The sequence below is a fragment of the Rhinolophus ferrumequinum genome, chromosome 3 (assembly GCF_004115265.2).
Source record: "Rhinolophus ferrumequinum isolate MPI-CBG mRhiFer1 chromosome 3, mRhiFer1_v1.p, whole genome shotgun sequence".
NCBI classification, from domain to species: domain Eukaryota; kingdom Metazoa; phylum Chordata; class Mammalia; order Chiroptera; family Rhinolophidae; genus Rhinolophus; species Rhinolophus ferrumequinum.
In genome coordinates, this window is record NC_046286.1 from 75,030,893 (window position 1) to 75,054,439 (window position 23,547).

General features: G+C 35.2%; 1 pseudogene; it reads right to left on the reverse strand.

Moving 5' to 3' along the window:
• Nucleotides 1-3,745: 3,745 nt before the first annotated feature.
• LOC117020689 (vimentin-like) lies at nucleotides 3,746-10,696 on the reverse strand (annotated as a pseudogene).
• Between the last annotated feature and the right edge of the window lie 12,851 nt (nucleotides 10,697-23,547).

A 23,547-nucleotide genomic window follows, 5' to 3' on the forward strand; every position in this document is an offset into this window, starting at 1 on the left:
TTTTTTGATTGTGGTTTCCTTCCTAAAATATTCTTTATATGCTCACTAAAATGAGAAATAAGAGTGATTTTTGTAAGAGTGATGACTTACATTGAATAAAATATGTTAATGTTTAAATATAAGCATTTATGTCATTTATATCATATTGGGTACCAACTTTTAGTTAAACATTTGATTGAGTAAGAAAGTAATAATGATTCCTCAATCACTCATATACTTTGTATAATAATTAGTGTAAAGTCTTATATTTTGTACAAGGCTGGGAAACCAAGAAACATTCAGACATTGAAACTGCAATGCCTGTTTGGATTCAAAGTTTGAGGAAGAAATAATCTAGACGTGATTGTCCAAAATGTATTGAGGTCGAAGTAATCTCTATTACACCTTTGAATATTAAATACAACTGCTTACCTGAAAATTGTAAAACAAACTGGGAAATTTGAATGGAGGCATTTTTGAAAAAAAATAGAAAGAGTATATTTGGGGGCATAAGATGGAGTTGTACTTCAGTGTCTGTGACTAAACTTGAATGTACTCTTTATTTGCAATACTTTGGCATTTCTTATTAACAAACTTGACATAATTTTTTTCTTAATAGAGAAAGAGCTTAAATTTTAGTGGAGTACTTTATAAAATGAGTTGTGAAATCTGTCATGATCTAATGATGCAAAGTAAAAACAGTAAGGAATATCTGGCAAGTGCTGGATGCTTTTCCGTATGCTATCTTATTTAACCCATTAATCATCTGTCTGAAGCCACACAGAGATTTTAGGCAACTTGTCCAAAATCATAGAGTTAGTAAGTGGCAAGACCAGGGTTAAAATCAGAGGCTTGTCTTTCTTTCAAGACAGTGCTTTCCCAATAGGCCACATGGCCTCCCAGGAAGTAGAGGGATACTGCTTACAAAATGGGACAGAAAGGAACTCTGAAAGAAGACATGCTCTTCTGGGCCCGTGCAGACAATGACTCTGGACCTCACAGAATGGGTCTTCGGGAGGCCACGGCCAGGGAAAGATCGCTGGAAAAATATTTCAGGACTGAATGTGTTTGATGCCTTTCAAATTATTTTCTTATAATTCTTCAAAGAAGCCTTAAAAATAATTGAAAATGAGCCATTTTAAGAGTATCTAGGACAAAAAGTTTAGGAATATAAGCCAGAAGCAACAGCAAAGTTTCAACATAATGTTGGTCTCATTTGTACTATAGAGTCAATTCACTGCTACTTTGTTTGTTTGTTTATTTTTGTAATTTCTGTAAATCGTCACCTAAAATGCATGAAGAGTTTCTGGTCTTATATATTAGATTTTATAGATTTAAAGAAGGAACAAACTAGTGTGTGTGTGTGTGTGTGTGTGTGTGTGTGTGTGTACCTCCTGTATATATAAAGATTGAGGTCATAAAGGAGTATTTCGTTTAAAGTATTGCACTGTGGTGAGCATCTGTCTCATTCTCTTTACTATTCATATGACCTGGGGGGATGGTGCGTCTTTGATAATTTACTACTTCCCAGGTAGAATACATTTGAAAAAATGCATAATATGACTTTTATCACTTCTTAAATAGAAACTATATTCTGAGTGATAATCTTGCCATTGGAAGATTTGTGAGTTGATCTTTTAAAATCTCATGCTAGTTTTTAAGATATCTTGCCATATATCCACTTAACAAAATAGAAAAAAAATATATAAATTGGTTCTGATGACTGTGTTACTATAGTCATATAGTGAGTATTAGGGAAAGTAGCTCAAACATCTGTATTTAAAAGAAGAAAGGGTTTGTGAAATGAACAGCATTGTAATAGTAAACTGAATTATAACTGTGGTGATAATTAAATGTGAGTGAAATGTTAGTAATAAATTCAGCAGGATTCAATACTAGTGATAAAAAGCTGAGACTTTACAATCTTTAATTTATCTTTTTAGTCTTAAAATATTTCCATTGTGTCACAAACCAGTCTCCAATAATTTTGGGGAAAAAGTTACTATCTTTTTCTATTTCAAATTCAAATTTATGCAAGTAAATTCATTCCAAGAAATCTGTTGTCCTCAATTTTCAGCGCCCTTTAATTCAATAACCCATCACTTACAAGTCTCAGGGATTGTTTCTTTTCCAAATACATTCTTTATTTTCTTCTCTGCCTCCTTCTTCCATTATATATATGTCAACATGCTTCCAAAACAACCACTTCATTCAGCCAATTCAGTGAAAAAAGAAATCAGTCAAGTCAGTTGCTAGGTTCCCAGTAGACAAAACATCTAGCTGATTGACTAGATGTTTCACTTATCAACTGTTTGTTTTGGCATTATTTAGTCATAGCCTTTGTCTCCTTTACTCCCTTTATTGGATCTGCTCTAATTGCTTTTGTATTAACTTTTTTGGCATTCTCCTAGCTTCTTCCTTCCACTTTTGATTGTTTAAACAGTTCTATTTATAAATGCATTCTTCAATCAATCTGTTTGATATGTGTTCTAAGTGGTTTAGCCCAAAGTATATAGGCTATTTATCTTGATATTCAAAGTCTGTGCTCAAATAACTTGAGTCAAAGTTTGAATTGGAATGAGATTCAAGGCCTCATGTACTAACTTGTTTATTTTTTTATATCTGAGCCAGCTTTCTAGTATTTTTAGCAAATAATGTGTGAGAGCAGGAAAAAAAAATAAAGACAATTATCAAATATTCAGGTACTGACACTTTGCTTCTTTATAATCTCACTTTAATCATACTTGTTTTAGATTCCACAGTCCAGACATCATATCCCTCTGACAAAACTTGATGCTGAGGAAACACATTCTTCTGTTTACTTTCTTAGTGCACCTAAGCAGCAAAAGTTGGCTAAAGAAAAGCACACAAGTGCTCAAACGGAGCTCTATTTAGATCTTGAAGGGACACTCAGCACTTGCAGAAAACCACTACCCTTAGTAAATTCACCTTCCAATTCTTTTCTCTTCAAGTCTTTAATAAATGCTTCCCTTGTGATATTCATATGACGATTTCTCAAAACATTCACAGAGAAAACAAGTGTAATCTGATGAAAACAACATCTCGTTTCCACCACCAGTTTTGAAAACTTGCCTGTGTCTACACCTGCTTACTTAGCCCTCCATTGTGTAAGGAAAGAGAAAGTGTCTCTGCTCCTTTGGCCAGCTCTTCCCTTCTGCCCTGGACCTTATCCCCTTTCTTCTCCAGGGCTTTGCTCCTACAATTATACCACCTACCTCTCTTCCCTGGAATCACCAGTGTATCCCTCTCTGCAGGATCCGCCCACACACATCTTAACATCGCTCATCTTTCAAAGCAAAACAAAACCAAACTCATCTTTTAAACCCACAATCTCCCTCAGCTACTGTTTTGATATTCTCTCCTTAACAGCAAAGCTCCTCAAAACGTGAACCCATTCTTGCTCTCTCCAATTTCTTACTTTCCATTTTCTCTTCAATCCATTCCAACAAGATTTTTTTTTGTGGTTGTTTGTTGGTTTGTTTTTCCAAAGGTCTACTAAAGCAGAAACAAGTTGGTCAGATGCTTACTGGAAAAACAAAAAAAAAGTTTGAATGGTATTCAAAATATTGTTTTAAAAGATAATGTAGCACAAGACTCCTTCATAAACTAGATTATGTTGTAAACTTTTTTTCTTCTTAATCTTGTAGGAGTGTTGATTCTTAAGAACTAGAGCCTGTTCTAATTCCAATGTGCTACTGGAAAACTGCATAAAGGCATTTGAAAGCTGTTTCTTTACGATACGGATTTATATTTTATTCTTGCTTGAAATATATTGCTGCACTGAGGGTGCATGATTTTCATTAAGAGCATCATGATGTTGAGAAGTTTTGATGATAACCTATCTCTAGTTTCAACCTTCTTAATCCGAATTGTCCTTTTTGGGTGGCTGTCAACCAGAAGGAGTACCTCCAGAGTGGTTTCCCTCAGATTCAGAGAAGAAAAGTTTGGGAAGAGGCAGAGGAATTCTGTTCTGCTCCTGTCCCAGAGCTTCCTGTAGGTAGATCTGAAAATCAAGGGCCCTGCTGGCATTCCGCAGGTCCTGATATTCACCAAGGTGGCGGCCCATTTCTTCCTACCTCTTCTGATCTCATTCTGCCAATAGTGTTTGATAGTTAGCAGCTTCCACAGGAAAGTTCTCTTCCATCTCACACATCTGGAGCTCCAGAGTCTCGTTAGTTTTCTTAAGCCATTCACTTGGCAGGTGAGGAACTGGTCTCTGGTCATCTTTGAGTCCTGCTTCCCCTGGTGAGGAACTTGTCTCTGATCGTCTTTGAGTCCTGCTTCCCCTGGCACAGGGCATCATTTGTTCCAGTTCCGTTCGTAGACTCGCAGAGATCAACAGATTGGGATCTGCCCCATTCTTCAACCTCCCAAAGTTCTTGGCAGCCACACTTTCATTCTGCTGCCACACAACACACAGGGCAGTCACGAAGTCAGGCTTAGAAACATCCACAGCAATTTGCCCCTGTAGCTGCTGAATCTGGGCCTGCAGCTCATGGACTTCATCATTGCGCAGTTTATCCAAAAGAAGTGCAGTCTTCTTTCATCAAAAGTCAATTAAATGCCCAAATGATCAGTTTCCAATTATTTCCTCTACCTCTAAGGTAAAGAACCAAAGAACGGAATTGTGTATAAGTATATTAAAATGCTTGACATTGTTATAAGTACATCTTTTTGAGTATGAGGTTACTTTGAGATCTAGAATTGGTTTGATCCTCTGAGTCATCAATTGATTCCGTCCTGTTGTGGTAATTTTACTTCCAAAGAGATTCTAAAACTGTTTTTTTTTGTTTTGTTTTGCTTTTTTGAAGCATCAAGCAATTAGAAAACAAGTACGGGTTTGAGTATCCTTTTTATTGAGTTGTCTTAACATAGACTTTTCTCTTTAGTTGTGAAAAATTCTTTAAAATATGCATGACTGGATTTTAAATGGAGTTGTCAGAGTGATGATTTCTTACAGCCATTACTCAATTTTATTCGGTTAAGGTTAATTTGCATGCTGTAAATAAGCAACTATATATATTTGGTTCTTATATTGGCCAGACCCCCTGAATGAGGGGGAGTTGCTGTCATCTTCACTATCATGTTCATTGTGGGGAGTCTCAATAACAACTCTCTTCTATTGCAAACATCAAAGATTTTAAATTTAAAATAGTTTTTCTGTCTTTTGTGCTTATTTCAAACATATACATCAAACTGTTGATAACAAACATACCATGTTCTATTTTAAATATAGTTTTAAGCTACTATCCCATAAAAGTATTACAACAGCCAGCCAGAAAATATATATATATATATATTTGTTTTTATTTTTGTATTATCAAAGAACTTGCTTTTGTAGGAAGTATGTACAATGGTATCAAATTTGTTATTGGATCAGGAAATTAAGGGGCTTTGTAGGAGCCAGTTGTTTACTTTTAGATATTTCAAATAAGTATAGATAGTATTTCAGAAGGTGATACATTGGTTTAAAAATACAGCAGTGGGGGTCTGCTCTGATTCGTGGATAAAACAGATGGATTAGAAATAGCCATGTGGGCAAAAGACTTAGTACAATCTGAATTTACTACAGTCTCTTCATATTGATGTGATTATTGCTGTAATAAAAATAAGCTTCACCATAAATAAAAATATCAAGCAAATATTCTTTATAGTATGCTATAAATTTTTCTTTTTTGAAAAATGGTATTCCTTTGGAAATAATATCTATTTAAAGAAAGACCAACCTGAACATTATCCTGTGTCTTCATAAATAAAAACAAGAATGGAAACACATAGGCTAGTTTGCTTGAACATCAGTTTCTTATTTTAACTTTACAAATCCTACCAATGGTTTTAGCTACATATCTTAATTAGTGGAAACTTGTAAAATCATATCACCATCGGGCAAAATCACTACAAGGACAAAATATTTCAGATGTGCCATTTCAAATGTAGCTTTCATTTTGCTGTTGCTGTTTACCTCAGTTGCCTAACATATAAATGCTGTGCACATTTAAGTAATCTATTTTTGCCAAATGAAAAATGGTCACTGTGACATGATCTGCTAGGCAAAAAACCACTGTTTCTTTTGAAACTATTATTTGGCCCTCTGTGATGTGTTCACAAGTGATATGAAGGTAACTTGAAAGGTCAAAGTAGAATATTAACAATTATCTGTGAACTTCCCAATCAGAAAGTTACTTTTCTGACAAAGGAATTAGAATACAACCCTTTCCATTTCTACATCCTGGCAGAGAACAGGGAAGTAGAGCTGATGTTCCTGGTTATAGAGAAAAAAAACTAGTATGTTTTTAGGGCCTCAAGGAGGAAGTTAGACTCCATGAAAATGAAGTGATAAAACTGTACTTAAGATGAACTTTGCACAAGTTTGTAAACCAGCACGGAAACTGAAGGCTTGATATAAAGCAGTGACTGTCCTTCTATAATTTCATGAAGCACATAGAAGAGGATTAGCTAAACCTTGGAAAAGAGAAATACAACCTGGACCAGATGGAAGAGAGATTATTCACTTAGCCACATTATGTAAAAATTATTCACCTGGTTTGCAGTGAAAAGGAACGGTGAGCTTATTCAGAATTCTACTGTATAGCTTTCAGATTATTATTTTATATATTTGTTCTTTAACAGTACAGTAAAATGTATATTTTCCTGATTTTGTAATTTGGATTTGGTCTTTCTCAATGATTCCTTTTATTTTATTTATAAGGTCCCAAGAGTCACCATCATCTCTAGCATTCTGTACCAATTACATTCTACCTGACCGTTTCAGTCAAGCTTTTAGTATACAAAGTGAATAAACCCACATGAAAATTAATCCTTAAGCAATATTTATTTCTGATCTCATGTGTGTATTAAAATGTGTATGTGAGCTTGTGCGCACGTGTGCACACCCCCTGTCCCCAACACACACATTGACACATAGCAGTGAAGCTTCCATTGAATTCAGTCAGGGTTATCTTAATTCATAGTAGAGGTCCCATCAATATCATCACCTTTACCATTATTTTAGATATTAGGACCTTATGTAATGCTAAAGACATAAACTTGGAGCATAAGATAGCAAGAGTACTAACTATTAATCGTATGAAATTTCAGTTTAGTATATCTAAAACTTCTGGTGTCCTGAAACTTTTAGTAAGGCCTTTGGGTAATACATTTGTTAAGTGAAATTCTTAGAACAGGCCAACTTCTGGGATGAAAGGGCCCCTGCCTGGTGACTTCTGGGAACCCCATTCATGGCAGCACTACCTTGCACACGTTATCCATCTGTACCGCCCTAAGCTAGTAGTTACTTCTTTGAAAGCGGTGTATCTGTAATAGAGAGAAAATTCTTTCTAATGAAGGAGAGGTCAGTTACAGTACAGTAAGTACCATTAACAATAAATAAACATGATTTCACTGTGGAATAAATTCTGCTACCATGTACTAAACATTATGAAAATATTTTTCTTATAAACTTTGTGTCATGGTTGTTTTAAAGAAAGTAGCTTTCCTGCTGTATACAGTTCAGCTTTCAAGAAGGTGAAACCTTTACATCCCTTCTCAAACAAATAAACAGTGAAGTGTTATGTGAGAGTTTTTGGCTAAGAATATCTTTCAGTTGACAGTGAAATTTACTTTAATAAAATGAGTCATTTAATTTCAAAAAGCTTTTACTTGCTGCCTTCTGAGAGGTCTTGTGACATGCATCTGAGAAACAAAAGGACAAAACAATTTCAAATTCCATCTCCCCGCCTGCATTAGTTTTGCAGAAGGATACAAACAATCTCTGGGATGTTTGTAATGGGATTTTTATCTTTTTACTATCAAGCTTACTAAAAGAAGGATCAAGGGCAGCTGAAGCAAAGGAGTATTCTAATTTTCTTTTGAATATGGAATATTTGTCTTTTAATTTCAGAAGTACATGCTAAGAAAGACCAAAATGGCTGCTATCTTGAAAACTGTGTGAAGAGCATGACACATTTAAAATATTTCCATAATTTTATTCAATGTAAATGTAATACTACTTCAAGTATTTTCAGTACTAATTGATCTACAAATGTTTTTGATCCATATACTGTTATGAAGATATGTTGAGATTATTTTAATATTAAATTAAATCTTTGCTTGGATACATAAATTAGAAAGTGAAAGAATGGTACTTCAAGTTCTAAGTTACACTTACAGATGGTTATATTTTTCCAGCTAGATATAATTAATGATGCGTTAGAAACAAGGAATACTGGTGTTTATTTTACTGTCTCACCTTAGAGAAGTTTAGGCTAGTAAAGCTTTTGGAATTCTAAAATGTCCTAGAGTATAACTGAACCAAATGTATGTACCATGTTTGACAGTCATAATCTTCCCATGAGGTTCCCCAGGTTACTTGTTTAGTAATAACCCTTTTAGCTTAATCCACTCCCCACCCACCACCACTTCTACTCCCTGCTCCTCCCCACCCCATAACCATCACCCACACACCGAAAGGCTCCTAGAATGACATTAAATGTGAGAATGCTAAGATTTCTGCTAAAATGTTCATTTCTTTCCGGTTGCATACTATGCATATACATAAAATTCATTAGCATTGGCAAGAAACCAAACTGAATGAGGATGTGAGAGGAGCGGAGGGTGGTGTTCACCATCCTAGAAGCTGGAAATTCAGTATTCTTGATTACAGAGCTATCCTCTGCTTCACGACCAATGCCCACTCCTTAGGGGCTAAGCCCTGTATTAACCATCTGATAATAAATGGCATTATTACAATGGTTCTGATTACAATGGTTCTGATTTCAATGGTTCTTCTACCAAAAATACCACTTTAATTCCCAGAGTCTCTGCTATTTTTCCTTCTTCTGCAAAAATTTCTCAGTGTACCTTCGTTTTGGGGAAGGGGATGGTGATAGGTCAGAAAAAGAGTGACTTGGGTTCTTTGAGGACTTACAGCACCAAGTTGACTGCTCTTTCCGGGCAGTTCTCCCTACTGCCCCACCCTCATTCCCTGCTCGCCTCCATTTCCGGTGCTCTCCTGTTCCCACTTGGTTTAAGTTTGCTTGTTCTCCATTGTGCCATATGCTTTTAGTTTCTTGTAGTTGACACTTTTATATAAATGGGGTTTCTCGGGTTACTTGTTTAGCAATGCCTCTTTTAGCTTAATGCCTTTTATGACATTATAAAAATTTAGATGGTTTTGAAAGTGGCTACCATGGTTCATATATTCTGTAGCAATGAGAGTTATTTTCCGTTGGATGCTCTAAATTGAGGCATTTTATTAACCTTTATTTGTTTAGCTATTCCTAATACAAGTAAAGAATTAAAAAGTAATATGGATTAATTTGGGGGGTAATGTACAAATAAACATTAATGAAAACATATTTGTGATAGATGAAAAATTACATGTCAGTGTCACAATACAGTTACTTGAATTGGTTTGGTTTCTTTTAAGGTCACATGTAAAAATTCTTTTGTTGAGTACATATTGTATGATCACATTTGTATTAGATTGAAGAACCAGCATATCTAAAATATGATAATGGAAATCAGAAAAGTTGTTGTTTATGGGTAATGGAGATTAAGTGTAAGGGCTAGGAGAAAACTTTTAGGTGATGGGGTTGTTCAATATCTTGACTGGTTACACAGATTTTGTTAAGACTTACTGAATTGTACACCTAAGATATATGCATTTCACTCTGTAAATTTTATCCTACTACAGTGTGAAAAAAATGTTTTCTGTAATTGTAATATTAATTCATCAATGTATCAGTTGAGTATCTTCATCACTATGCTATCTTTTAAATTGCTTTAGTTATTTTCAAAACAATGAAAACTTTTCTTGAATTTTCTGCTCTTTATTTGGATTTAAAACAATTTTATTGAATGTAGTATTTTCTCAGTAATTCTTAATTGAATTTAAAATAACAAATTAGTATAATTTTATATATTACTTAATAGGTATTCCAAGTATGACTCTGTTTTTCCAGTAGTGCTTTTTTCCACCTCTCTTTTTGGACAAGCAGATTCATCTTTTACTGTCTTGGCAGCACTTTAAATTCACTCCTTTTCCTTCAACCTTTCTCCCACACATAGAAAATGTGTTCTGTGAATTAGACAGATAAATACTCACTCCTGAATACTCACATTGCAGTCCCCGGCAAATACTAGACCTTCTGGGTACGTGACTTGACATTTTTCTAGGCTATGAAACATTTAATTAAGACCTTCCTGCAATTCTTTTGGAGAGGCATTGCAGAAAATTACATTCTGGATTCATTTGAACACATGATTATGTAAGAAGCATATGGAGGACTCTACATATAGAGGACATTGTTTTGAAACTCATTTTGTGGTGAAGACAGCAGTGGTGTCCTTATGATTTTGTAATGGTGACAGTAATGATGAGGTTGGAGTTGGTGGTGATAATGCTAATTCTGAGCCATTCACTCTGCTGAGCTCTTTTAAATATGTTATTGCATTAATCTTTCCGACACCTGAGAGGGATAGATATTGTTATCATTTTCTTCAAAAATCGGAAACTGAATCTTAGAGGCTAATCATTGTGGCTTGTTCTTGCATAATTCCTCTAGCAGTGCTGTGGTTAGAGTGAAAGCTGTCTAAGGGATCCTCCTGAAAAATGGATCCATGTTCATAGAAAGTAAAGTACAGACATCTAAGAAGTCCTACTCACCTCATCCTGCTGACTGCCCCTTACAGTCATTCTGTTTGGTGAAATGAAATCAAACAGCAAAGGTCCTGCAAAGAATATGCTTGGGGTCAATTGTTGCAGAGAAAGGACACTCCAGAAAGAGATAAAATTATGTTTGAAAAAACTGCAGTGTTGTTGGGAGGCCGTACACCGTCCTTTCCTAATCATTTACATACATAGACTTTTCTTAGCAGAACTTGGATGCTTAGCCAGTGTGTCTGGTACAGTGGAAAGAACAGGGAAGAATCTAATAGCGTCTTACTTATAGGACCCTAGAAGCAAGTTGAAGAGGGAAATCTGAGTAATACTGAAAAGTAACTAATACTTATAATAGAAATTAATTCTGGATTAGTATCATAAAAATTTCAAAAAGGCAGAGAAAGAGAAATACTTTTTAAATGGCCAGTCCACAGAAGGCTGAATTTTAAAGAAATTAAGATACAAATACGAGGACAAGATTATGGTTATAAAAAAGAGTGGACCTAGGGGAAGAGAATATGGAAAGGAGTGGAAAGGAAGATATGAGATTAAAGTACCTGTTTTCCTAGAAACTTTGTAAGTCACCACTGGGTAGCAGTAACAGAAAACTTTCCTTTTCCTAAGATCTGGGAATGTGATTGCTGCTTTAATTCTGCTCAGGGGAATTAGCATGTGTTTGTAAAGCTTATTAGAGGTGCATGTGTGTGGGGAAAACAAAATGAAACACTGTGTTGACAAGAGCTGTCTGTAAATGTCTAGGTTTGGACCAGCTCCACTGCTCTTGGCTTCATACTTCTGGCCTATACAACTCAGGTCGAAAATATTACTGAAAGGTTTAAAATACTAGTTTTTAACTGAAAAAATAAAATATATATTTCATTAAGTAAAATACTAAACATTTTATTTTTAAAATGTTGGTTGTTTCCTTTTCTACTATTTGCAGAATGCTTTTAGAAGACTTGTAATATTTTCATATTAAAAATGTAAAGGTTTTCATTTGACATGGAGGTTGGAGCAGTAGAAAAACAGGGAAAAAAATCACCCAACAGTATTCTTCAAAGATGACCCCTGTTAAGGTTTTCTTTTTCCTTTCTTTCTTTCCTTCTTTCTTCCTTTCTTTCTTTCTTTCCTTCCTTCCTTCCTTCCTTCCTTCCTTCCTTCCTTCCTTCCTTCCTTCCTTCCTTCCTTCTCTCTCTCTCTCTCTTCCCTCCCTCCCTCCCTCCCTCCCTCCCTCCCTCCTTTCTTCCTTTCTTCCTTCCTTCCTTCCTTCCTTCCTTCCTTCCTTCCTTCCTTCCTTCCTTCCTTCCTTCCTTCCTTCCTTCCTTCCTTCCTTCCTAAAAGTTCCTAAAAGAGACTTTTTTCTTTCCAGTCTCTTTTAGCCATGAAGAGAAATTTGGAGTGGTAAGCTGAGAACACATTTAGTTTTGGAATCTACATATCGGAATAGAGTAACCTGTGCACAAGAAAAGCATAAAGACTATTTGAAATATTTCATAATTCTCCTACATGGGAGCTATATGAATACCTATGTCTTTGTGCATAAAAAAAATACTTGGAAAAGTTTGTACCAAACTCTTAACAGTGATTTTCCATAGAACGAAGGCATTTGGAGTAGGGAGAAAAGAAACATGTACATATGCGCGTGCACACGCCCCTCTTGTTGAAAGCAGCATATACGACTTTTGAAGTTAAAAAAGCGAAACAAAACAAAAAGTCAGCCCAGCATCTGAGGCCTTGATTATACATTCTGTTTTGTTTTTTTTGACTTAACAGTTTAATGTGAGAATAAAATTAGTCAATGTTTTTAGTCTCAAAATTAATGAAAAGAAATTCTATCCAAATATCTTAACTAATAGCTGGTTAAAGTACATAGAACATATTCTTCAGTCAAGTTACACTCACCTTCACATCATTCATTGCCTCTCTGCTTTGAAGGATTAGCTTCTATGAACATAGGAAAGGTCATTAATTTTAACAAATTGAGTACAAGGTCAGTTTGGATTAGAAGGTATGCAATCTGGCTAAAAAACATGAGTTTTTTTAGTATTGTCATATACATGTATATTTATTATTTCAAATAAATGTGTTATAAATTATAAACTTTTTAGGTAGAAAGACAACAAGGATAAAATGATTCTTAACTAGGGATGATTTTGCCCCCACAGAGGACATGCGCAATGACAGGAGACATTTTTGGTTGTCACAACTCTGGGTGGGTGCTACTGGCATCTAGTGGGTAGATGTCAGGGGTGATGCTTCACATCTTATAATGCACCAGACAGTGCCCCCGCCCACAACAAAGAATTATCTGTCCATAAAGAATTATCTCCCCATAGCCTAACTTCAATTTAATAATACTTTATTACCCTGATTTTTACATTTTTCTTCTACTTTACTTTTTGTTTAAATTTTTGTTTTAGTGATTTTTGGAATTTCAGGCTTTTAAGTGTGGGTTTTAAATTAGTAATAACTAGGACATGAGAGCACGGCTGTGACAAATGGGAACTCCCCTACACTCTAATGTAGGCTGTAAATTGGCACAACTGTGGAAATGTGTATGGATAGCTTTGAAATATATACATGCCTTTGATCCAGATTTCATCCATTTTTAAATTTAAAAATTTTATTATGTTATATAATCTATTGAATATCCTTTTATTACAAGACCCCTATCTCCCAGATAACTCCATCGACTTGTCCCAGACTGGACTGGTTATTGTCAAGGACTTACGCAATTGTCATCCTGGGAGTAGTTTTGGTAACTTTTATACGCTGAATTTTTTTTCTTCTTTTATCAATTAAAGTTTATTGGGGTGACAATTGTTAGTAAAGTTACATAGATTTCAGGTGTACAATTCTGTATTACATCATCTATAAATTACATTTTGTGTTCACCACCCAGAGTCAGTTCTCTTTCCATCACCATATATTTGATCCCTTTTACCCTCATCTCCCACCCCCCTCCCCCCTTACCCTCTGGTAACCACTAAACTATTGTCTGTGTCTATGAGTTTTTGTTTCTCATTTGTTTGTCATGTGCTTTTGTTTTTGGTTTATATACCACATATCAGTGAAATCATATGGTCTCTGCTTTTTCTGTCTGACTTCTTTCTCTTAGCATTATAATCTCAAGATCCATCCATGTTGTCACAAATGTTCCTATATCATCTTTTCTTACCACCAAATAGTATTCCATTGTGTATATATACCACAACTTCTTTATCCATTCATCTATCAAAGGACATTTTGGTTGTTTCCATGTCTTAGCCACGGTAAATAAAGCTGCAATGAACATTGGAGCACACGTGTCTTTATGTATAAATGTTTTCAGACTTTTTTGGGTAGGTACCCAGGAGAGGGATTGCAGGGTCATATGGTAATTCTATTCATAATTTTTTGAGGAACCTCCACACTGCCTTCCATAACGGCTGCACCAGTCTGCATTCCCACCAACAGTGTATCAGGGTTCCTTTTTCTCCACAGCCTCTCCAACACTTGTTCCTATTTGTCTTGTTGACGATAGCCATTCTAACTGCGGTGAGGTGACATCTCATTGTGGTTTTTATTAGCATTTCTCTGATGATTAGTGATGTTGAGCATTTTTTCATATGTCTATTTGCCATTTGTATGTCCTCTTTGGGGAAACGTCTCTTCAGGTCCTCTGCCCATTTTTCAACTGGGTTGTTTGTTTTTTTGTTGTTGAGTTGCATGAGTTCCTTGTATATTTTGGATATTAGCCCCTTATCAGAGGCACTGTTTGCAAAAATCTCCCATTCAGTTGGTTGCTTCTTTATTTTGTCGATGGTTTCTTTTGCTGTGCAGAAGCTTTTAAGTTTGAAATAGTCCCATTCATTTATTTTAGCTTTTACTTCCCTTGCCTTTGGAGTCATATTCATGAAATGCTCTTTGAACCCAAGGTCCATAAGTTTAGTACCTAGGTTTTCTTCTATGCAATTTATTGTTTCAGGTCTTATGCTTAATTCTTTGATCCATTTTGAATTAATTTTGTTACATGGTGACAGATAGCAACCCAGTTTCATTCTTTTGCTCGTGGCTTTCCAATTTTCCCAGCACCGTTTATTGAAGAGGCTGTCTTTTCTCCATTGTATGTTTTATGCTTCTTTGTCAAAAATTATCTGTCCATATTTATGTGGTTTTATTTCTGGGTTCTCAGTTCTATTCCATTGGTCTATGTGTCTGTTTTTCTGCCAATACCATCCTGTTTTGATTATTGTTGCCTTGTAGTATAGGCTAAAGTCAGGGAGTGTGATACCTCCAGCATTGTTCTTTTTTCTTAAGATTGATTTGGCTATTCAGGGTCTTTTGTGGTTCCAAACAAATCTGATGATTTTTTGTTCTATTTCTTTAAAAAATGTTATTGGGATTTTGATGGGGATTGCATTAAATCTGTATATTGCTTTGGGTAATATGGCCGTTTTAACTATGTTGATTCTTCCAATCCATGAGCATGGAATGTCTTTCCATTTCTTTGTGTCTTCTTCAATTTCTTTTAAAAATGTCTTATAGTTTTCAGCATATAGGTCTCTCACATCCTTGATTAAGTTTATTCCTAGGTATTTTATTATTTTTGCTGCAATTTCAAAAGGAATTTTTTTCTTTATTTCTTTTTTTGAGATTTCATTGTTAGTATACAGGAATGCAATGGACTTCTGTACGTTGATTTTGTGGCCGGCAACTTTACTGTATTCATAGTTTGTTTCTAATAGCTTTTTGGTGGAGTCTTTAGAGTTTTCTATATATAGCATCATGTCATCTGCAAAGAGTGAAAACAACTTCTTCATCCCCAATTTGGATGCCTTTTATTTCTTTCTCTTGCCTGATTGCTCTGGCAGGGACTTCCAACACTATGTTGAAAAGCAGAGGTGATAGGGGACAGCCCTGTCGTGTTCCTGAATGTAGAGCAAAGGGCTTCAGATTTTCACCGTTAATTATGAGATTAGCTAAGGGTTTGTCATATGTGGCCTTTATTATGTTAAGGTATTTTCCTTCTATACCTATTTTATTAAGTGTTTTAATCATAAATGGATGTTGTATCATGTCAAATGCTTTTTCTGCATCAATTGATATAATCATATGATTTCTGTCCTTTATTTTGTTTATGTGATGTATCACATTGATGGATTTGCATATGCTGAACCATCCTTGTGTCACTGGGATGAACCCCACTTGGTCGTGATGAATAATCTTTTTAATGCATTGTTGCATTAGATTTGCTAGAATTTTGTTTCGGATTTTTGCGTCTGTATTCATCAGAGATATTGGTCTGCAGTTTTCTTTTTTTGTGTTGTCCTTACCAGGTTTTGGTATCAGGGTAATGTTAACGTTATAAAATGAGTTAGGGAGTACTGTCTCTTCTTCAATTTTTTGGAAGAGTTTGCGCAGGATTGTTATTAGCTCCTCTTTGAAGGTTTGGTAGAATTCACCAGTGATGCCATCTGGTCTCAGACTTTTGCTTTTGGGAAGGTTTTGGATGACTGATTCTATTTCCTTATTGGTGATCGGTCTGTTTAGATTTTCCAGTTCTTTCCATGGTTCAGCCTAGGAAGGCTATATGTTTCTAAGAACTTGTCCATTTCTTTTAGGTTATTGAATTTGGTGGCATATAGTCCTTCGTAGTATTCTTGCATGATTCTTTGTATTTCTGTGGCATCCGTGATAACTTCCCCTTTTTCATTTCTGATTTTGTTTATTAGTGTCTTCTCTCTTTTTATCTTTGGGAGTCTAATCTAGGCTGCATTTATTGTTCCCTGAATCCTTTGTTATTATTGTTGTTATTATTATTATTATTATTTGGTTAACCCTCTGGTTTTGATAATATGTATCTTCAAGCAACTTGTTAAGAATGGTGATAAATGTTTTGTTTCTTTTTTTGTCCAAAAAAATCTTGATAGTAACTTACTAATTGATGGTACTTTTTTATTTGTCATAGTTATTACTGCACTATTTTAGCATCTTTTATTTCAGATATTCTGAAATGACATAATTCTTCATTTAATTAATTAATCAAAGCTATTAATTATGGGCATTTGATAGCCTTTTCAGTCTGTAGTCTGTATCCTTTAAGTCTTGGAAAGTTTTCCAGAACTTCTTTGATAAAATTACAATCTTCATTTTCTCTGATATGTTTTCTTGGAACCTTTATTGTTTGGATATTGAGCTTTCTGTACTGTGCCTCTTATGTTTAATTTTTTTTTTGTTTGCTCCTACATTTGATCCCCTTATAATTTTTTTCTTCTGTCATCTGCTGAGAAATTTCCTTAATGTTATTTTCCAACTCTTCTATGGACATTTTTATTTTTGTAAATGCTCTGAAATTTTAAAAGTTCATTCTTAATCTCTTTTTATATTATGGTATGTATTTCATTCCTTTCTATGGTTGCAATATTACCCTAATTAGAGGAATTTGTCTTCCAACATCATGTTTTATGCTTTTTATTCTAGGTTTTCTCAAATGTTTGATTATACATTTTCTCTCTTCATTATTTTAAGAGTGAGATTTTAAATGCCAATTATGGGCTCCATATAAGTTAACAGGCATTTCAGTTGGTGGACTTTGTTTGGACATGATTGAGTAGGGTGCTGGCTTTGTGGGGAATCCCTACATGACATAACAGAAAGGACTGTTCTCTCAGGTCACTTACTAGAAGTAAAAATATAGCTGCTGTTGTCTTCATTTAAAGAATTGACAAGGATTATATTTCATATATTCCTCTCTTCTTTGGGGTGGACCCCAAGAAAAGCCAAGACCGGCATCCTACAATTGGTTAAAAAATTACCCAAATCAATGGCTTCCACCCTCTTTTGGGACCAATTGACAGGCATAGTTAAGTGAAATACCCAAATTTCTAGAGGTGCCATAGGTCCTTTGAGCTACCTAACTTTTGTATTTGTTTCAATTTGTGGGTTTGCAACACATGGTATTTTCCTCCTTCTGTCTAATTTTCAGAAGAAGATGATTCATTTTTAACAAGGATAATTTTTAAATGTTGATATAATACAATCAACATTTCTTAAAAGAGCCAGAGAAGGCAAGCTTGAAAGTAATAAAGGAATATAATGGCTAAAAAGAATGGAACATAATGTCATGGTCCCATTCCTAGAGAAAGGATTTGCTGATGTTGAAATGGGAAAAAAGAAGACCCATGTGGCAATGGGAGTATTTATGTCTTTGTAAACTTACTCAGACTTCTCAAATTTTCCTGATAAGGAGATGTGAACAATACATAGTGTCGGTTCCCATTGAAAATGGCAGTCCCTACTAAAGGGTTTTAGGTACTCAGCTAGGGATTCAGGCTGTTTATTTGGAGGCATAAAGGACAGGTTACAGGAACAAGTAGTAGGCAAGTAAGCAAAAGGATTAGGCAAAACCTCGTCAAACATAGTTGAGAAAAATCAGTTTGTTTGTTTGTTTTTACTTAATTGTGTACAGAATAACTATGGCCTTGGAGTGACAGCTGGAATTTAGGAAGTCAAGGTGCAACTGCTACGGAGATTACATTCATAGAGACCTAGGACTCTGGTCTTTTGGGTCAGAGAGAGCTTCAATCCAGTACCCTGGATAGCTCCCAGGGATGCCAGTGTCTCTAAAGTCTAAGGTCTTATTGAGGTTGCCATTGGTTCCTCCTAGTTGATGGAGTTCTCTATTCACACTCCATACTTAGTCACCAAGAAGTAAATTATCACTCCCATTTCACTATGAGATTTTGTTTTTCTCACCAAAGTTTCAGGGCCAGATTTTCAGAAATGACCTGACATAGTGTCTAAATAATCTAGCAGGCTTTTTTGGGGGGGAGAGAAAGAGTACATTTTCCAAATAATGGCATGATTTATCTTCTGGGGGTTACATTATTTTGGGTTATTCTTCTTTTTTGGGGGGTTATTATTTTTTTATTTTGGAAAATGTAGTCAACCTTCCTTCAAATTAAAGAAATGTGAATTAAAGCTAGATTTATATTTTTAATTGTCATCACTTTGGGAGACATACAGATAATATCTAGTGATTAAGTGGATTTGGAAAACAGGCCCTTATATGTAGTAAAGGTAATGATTTCAATTGCTAGAAAGTACTTTGGAAATTCATATTTAAAAACCACTTAAACCAGTATTACAATGCTCTATGTTAAGGAAATGATCAGAGAAATGTAAAAGGAATACAAATGTAAACATTATGTCCCCATTTTTTTATTATATCCCAAAATTTAAACATCCCAAACACATTATATGTATTTATATTACCAATTTAATACCTTTTGAATGTATCATCTTTTATATACATGTACATATGTATGCATATACCATTATATATATACATAAAAAGATACAACAAATAAAACCAATCATGTTTTAAAACAGAATATTTTGTGCAAAAATTATAAAATTCATACATCCACCCATACTATATATTTGTAAATACTAGGACGTCTTAAATGATGTTCATCAAAATCTAAACAGCCATTGCTTCTGTGGTAGGTTCTGCATGATATTTACTTTCTTTCTTTAGCATATATGGTATTTTTCAATTTTTCTGCAACAATCATATTAATTTTGGAATGCATATTTTAACAGTATTTTATTTAAATCAGTGACTTCTTGCTTTTGAAAAAAATGCTTATTAATCATTTACTATGTTCTAGGCACTGGCTCGAGAATTAGCTATAAGAGATATGGTCCCTGACATCATGGAATTTACCATCTAAAAAGAGAGCAAAAAATAGTCAACAAAAATCATGCAGTAAAATATACAATAAAAAAATAATTATAAACTTTATGGTGGAAATGTAATACGAGCAATGAGACCAGTTGGGGAGAAAGGGAGGAAAGAAGCCCTAATTTGTAGTATTTTCCAATTTATGTGATTTAAATACTTCCACATTGGCCAGTTTCAGGCTGCCAGTGTGTGGTTACCGAATGTGAAATTGAAAATAAATATTCATAATTGGGCCTGGCGAGCTAGTATGATCTGGCTCTCGCACACTACTAAATGATAGGCTAAAATAGAGGACACGTACTTTATAGGGCAGGATGTGAGGGAGCAAGTTCAGGAAATTTTAAAGGAGATGACATTGAAGTTGAACCTGAAGGATGAGCTCAGGGAGAGAATGACAGTGGGAAAGTGAGGAGGGGAGAAATTTAATTGAAAGGTGGAAAGAGAGAATAGTCCACGTGAGAGTTAATGGTGGCGTGTACTGAAATTGTACCAACAGCTTTTGAGAGCATTCAAGGCATATTCAAGTTAAATGATGAGAACAACGATATATCATAATATATTCGACCTTTAAGTTTCCTTCCAACTCCATAATGTTATGAATGCCAAAAGTATTTATCAATCTCAGGTAATCTAGATGCATAGGTTTTGTTTGTATTCTATCTTAGCTACACTTAAAATATTCCAAATCTGAGCATTTTAGTTAAATGTTACATGGACACAAATGGGCAAAATAACTGGCAGTAGCTATCCAAATGTGCTCTTTTCCAGATCCACCCAAAGGAACAGTAGTTACAATAACTGAACAAATAAAAAAAGTTAAGGTTATTGTATTTATTACAGCATCTGTGAGAGAGGCCAGCAATATATTGTCAGCAGCAGCAACATCAAAAAGAAATCAAAATACTGAATGCAAGCAACTGGCTGAGCATCTCTCTCTCTCTCTCTCTCTCTCTCTCTCTCTCTCTCTCTCTGTCTCTCTCTTTCTCTCTCTCTTTCTCTGTCTCTCTCTTTCTCTCTCTCTGTCTTTTTTTCTTCATCTCTCCTCCTTCTCCTTCTCCCTCTCCTTTCTTCCTTCCCTCCTCCCTCAGGCATATATCAATAATCTGCCTCTTTAAGAATTCAAGTACTGATATATTAACTCCTTAGATTCTTCACAGATTTAGAATGTAGTCTCCCTGAGGATTTAAATAAAGCTTTCTTTGTCTAACTTGGTGGCAAAGGACAAAATCCTTGCAGAATTGACGTAAAATTTCTCTCCTATTCATGTAATCTTCTTCCAGTGTTCTAATATCTATATTTGTCCCAAAATTAGCTTCAGGGTAGATTGGGAATCAAGATCTTCTATGAGGTATGAGGTTCTCACCCATATCTATTTCTTCAATTCAGAAAGTGACTGGGGATTCCAGAGATACAGTAGCTGTTCATGCTCAGTCTCCTGAACTTTCATCTCCAGAATGATGAGTTCACATCTAAAAAAAAGATCTATTGGTAATGATTGTTCTCAAATCTTAAGCAACTTTAGACTATGATATAAGATTATTTAGTGTCACCATCTTGTTTCACTGTTAGTAGCTGAACCTAAAACGCTAACTCTCAACATTTAAAGAATTTGCTGAATTGAGATTAAGGTTACAAAATGCCTACGGAGGCAATAGTTTGGTGTTCCACCTGCAGCTTTTTTCCCTGTCTTCCATGATTAAAACTCAACTTCTGCTTTTTGTTGGAGCTACATCCACTTTATATACTGGGAAGGAAATAGGGGTGATTGTTTCAGGAGAGAAGTCTATCTAATGCTATGGTTAATAACCCAAACTCAGTTCACCTTATTTTACTGGATGGTGGGCTGACATTCCTTGAGAAAGTATGGCCCACCTGAAGTCCTTTAGCACTGTTTTTTAATGGATAGGATTAAAATTTACCTCTGGGTAGCACAGCCTTTGCAGTCACTTGTGAAGCTTGGTTTCTGCACAAGGGCACTGGGCTGAGGATGACATGGGCAATGAATTCAGTCTGAATTCCTTTAACCAAGGGAGGGGCTTTAACCTCTGGGAGGGGCTGCATCTGCCTGGAGGGAGACTCTCTGTGAGCCAGTGGGTGGTCATGGAGGCCAGAAGATATCTTGGCATTCTCCCAACTTGTTGGCAGAGGTACTCAAATAGGGATCTCAAATGAAGATTGATGAAGATATTGAGTAGTTTATACAGCTTCCTTATTGAAGACTATTCCAGTGAAAGGAACACAAGTATCCCAGGAGAAACAACTCCAACCTTTAGTGAAGTGGAATGAGCTGAGACATATTACACAGCCTGCAGCAGCGCTGGCTTCCTAGAAACACTTAATGGTTTAGACCAGGGGTGTCAAAACTGCAGTCTGTGGGCCAACTGCGGTCCGCAATCCATTGTTACTTGGCCCGCAGCAAATTCCAAAAATATATTTAGTTTACTTAAATAAACCAAGTGAGGCAATGCGTACTTCACCTTCAGTGAGTGGCCCGGCTGTTTGTGTATTTTACCGCATATGGCCCTTGGTAAAAAACGTTGCAAAAAGTTTGGACACCCCTGGTTTAGACGAAGGGTCTGGAAGCTCATATAGTTTCACAATGGATCCATTTGGGGCCTCACTATTGCCTTTAATTATTCTTCTGCATTAATCTTAAAAATTCTTCAGGTTGAGTCAGGAAAAATAGTAGAGGTAAGACTCCTTGGCTGTGTCAGCTTCTGTGGATCTAGATATATGAACTTTTTCTATTTCCACATCCCTGAGTTGAGAGGAGAAGCACTTCTCCCAGGGTACCCCAGGCCCACAGAAATGAGTGAATTTCACTGCACACTACTTTTTAATAATGTTCTACTGCCAACATGAATCTAGTTATAATAGCAAATCCATAAAATTGTCCAGACTTGGGTTTGATGGGGACCTTGGTTGATTAATTTCGAGTGAAAAAAAGGACAATGATATTAATTATTTATGATATTATTTTTATCTGAATCAGATGTTGGGTTATTAACGCCATCAAAGTATTGAGCGAAGCCTTCTGTAGGGCGATGAATTTCAGAAAATTCAGATAAGTTTTTATGTAATGATTTTAATTCTTGTACTGCAACTCAATGGTTTCTTTCTTTTCCTCAAGTCTTCTTTAGCTGTGGAGCTATGATGGCAACAGAATACAGAATTCACATGAAACGCTGTAGCATGAAATGAGAAAATCATAGGAAGACTCAAAATCAGAGTACCCTTAGACACTAACTAGATTGGAATTGGAAACAGGCGTTGGTTTTATCCTTCATTTTGTGCCAAACTTAAATAGGGTAAACTATGTTATAAACATAAATCATACATAAATGATTAGTACTCAGATGGTTAAAACCAAGGTTTGTATAATTCAAAACTCTACTATAAATAAGAGGAATTTTCACTTTATATGCAAGAACATTGTGATTGCTGGACCCTCATTTGTAGAAGTAATAAGGTCATAAGATATGTATCTTACCTCTAGTTTTCCAGCTGTCATATGATATATTTTTGTGTTGGGGGTGGGGAAGAATGTTTTAAAAGAAGGCATGAAAAGTTCAACTCAAGTAGTTTTAACTTGAGCTTTCTGGAAGTTGCTGAAAAAATTCAACTTGAATTAAAAAAATGTAAACCTCTGAAATTTAAGTTTGTTCATTGTTATTGCTCGAGGGTGCCCTTATTATATCTGGCTAGGCTTAAAATAACTAGGAGAGGAAAGGAAGTAGGAGTGTACTTTTGATCTTAATATGAGGGGGAAAAAAGAAGAAAATAAAATTTATGTTCCTAAACTGCCCATAATAGGCAAAATATCATTAGCCTTTTCTGCAAGATAATCTTACTAAGCTTATTTGTCTGATTTTTTTTTCTGGTTGATTTTTAGCTGTTATTTCTTATTTTATACCTCATGCGATACCTCTGTTTTGACTATACATTACCACGGAGCAGATTCCTCAAACTATGCAGAGATGAGTGAGGCCACCATTCGCATGGCTATGTTACATAAGAACAGTTGGTTTAATCATGTCACAATTTAGTATTTACTGTCTGATCTTTTGCTAAAAATATGTTCTTAGGGGTATATATGATATACGATAATCACTGTTTATTACAGCATGATAATTTGTACTTTAAGTTGTGTGGATTT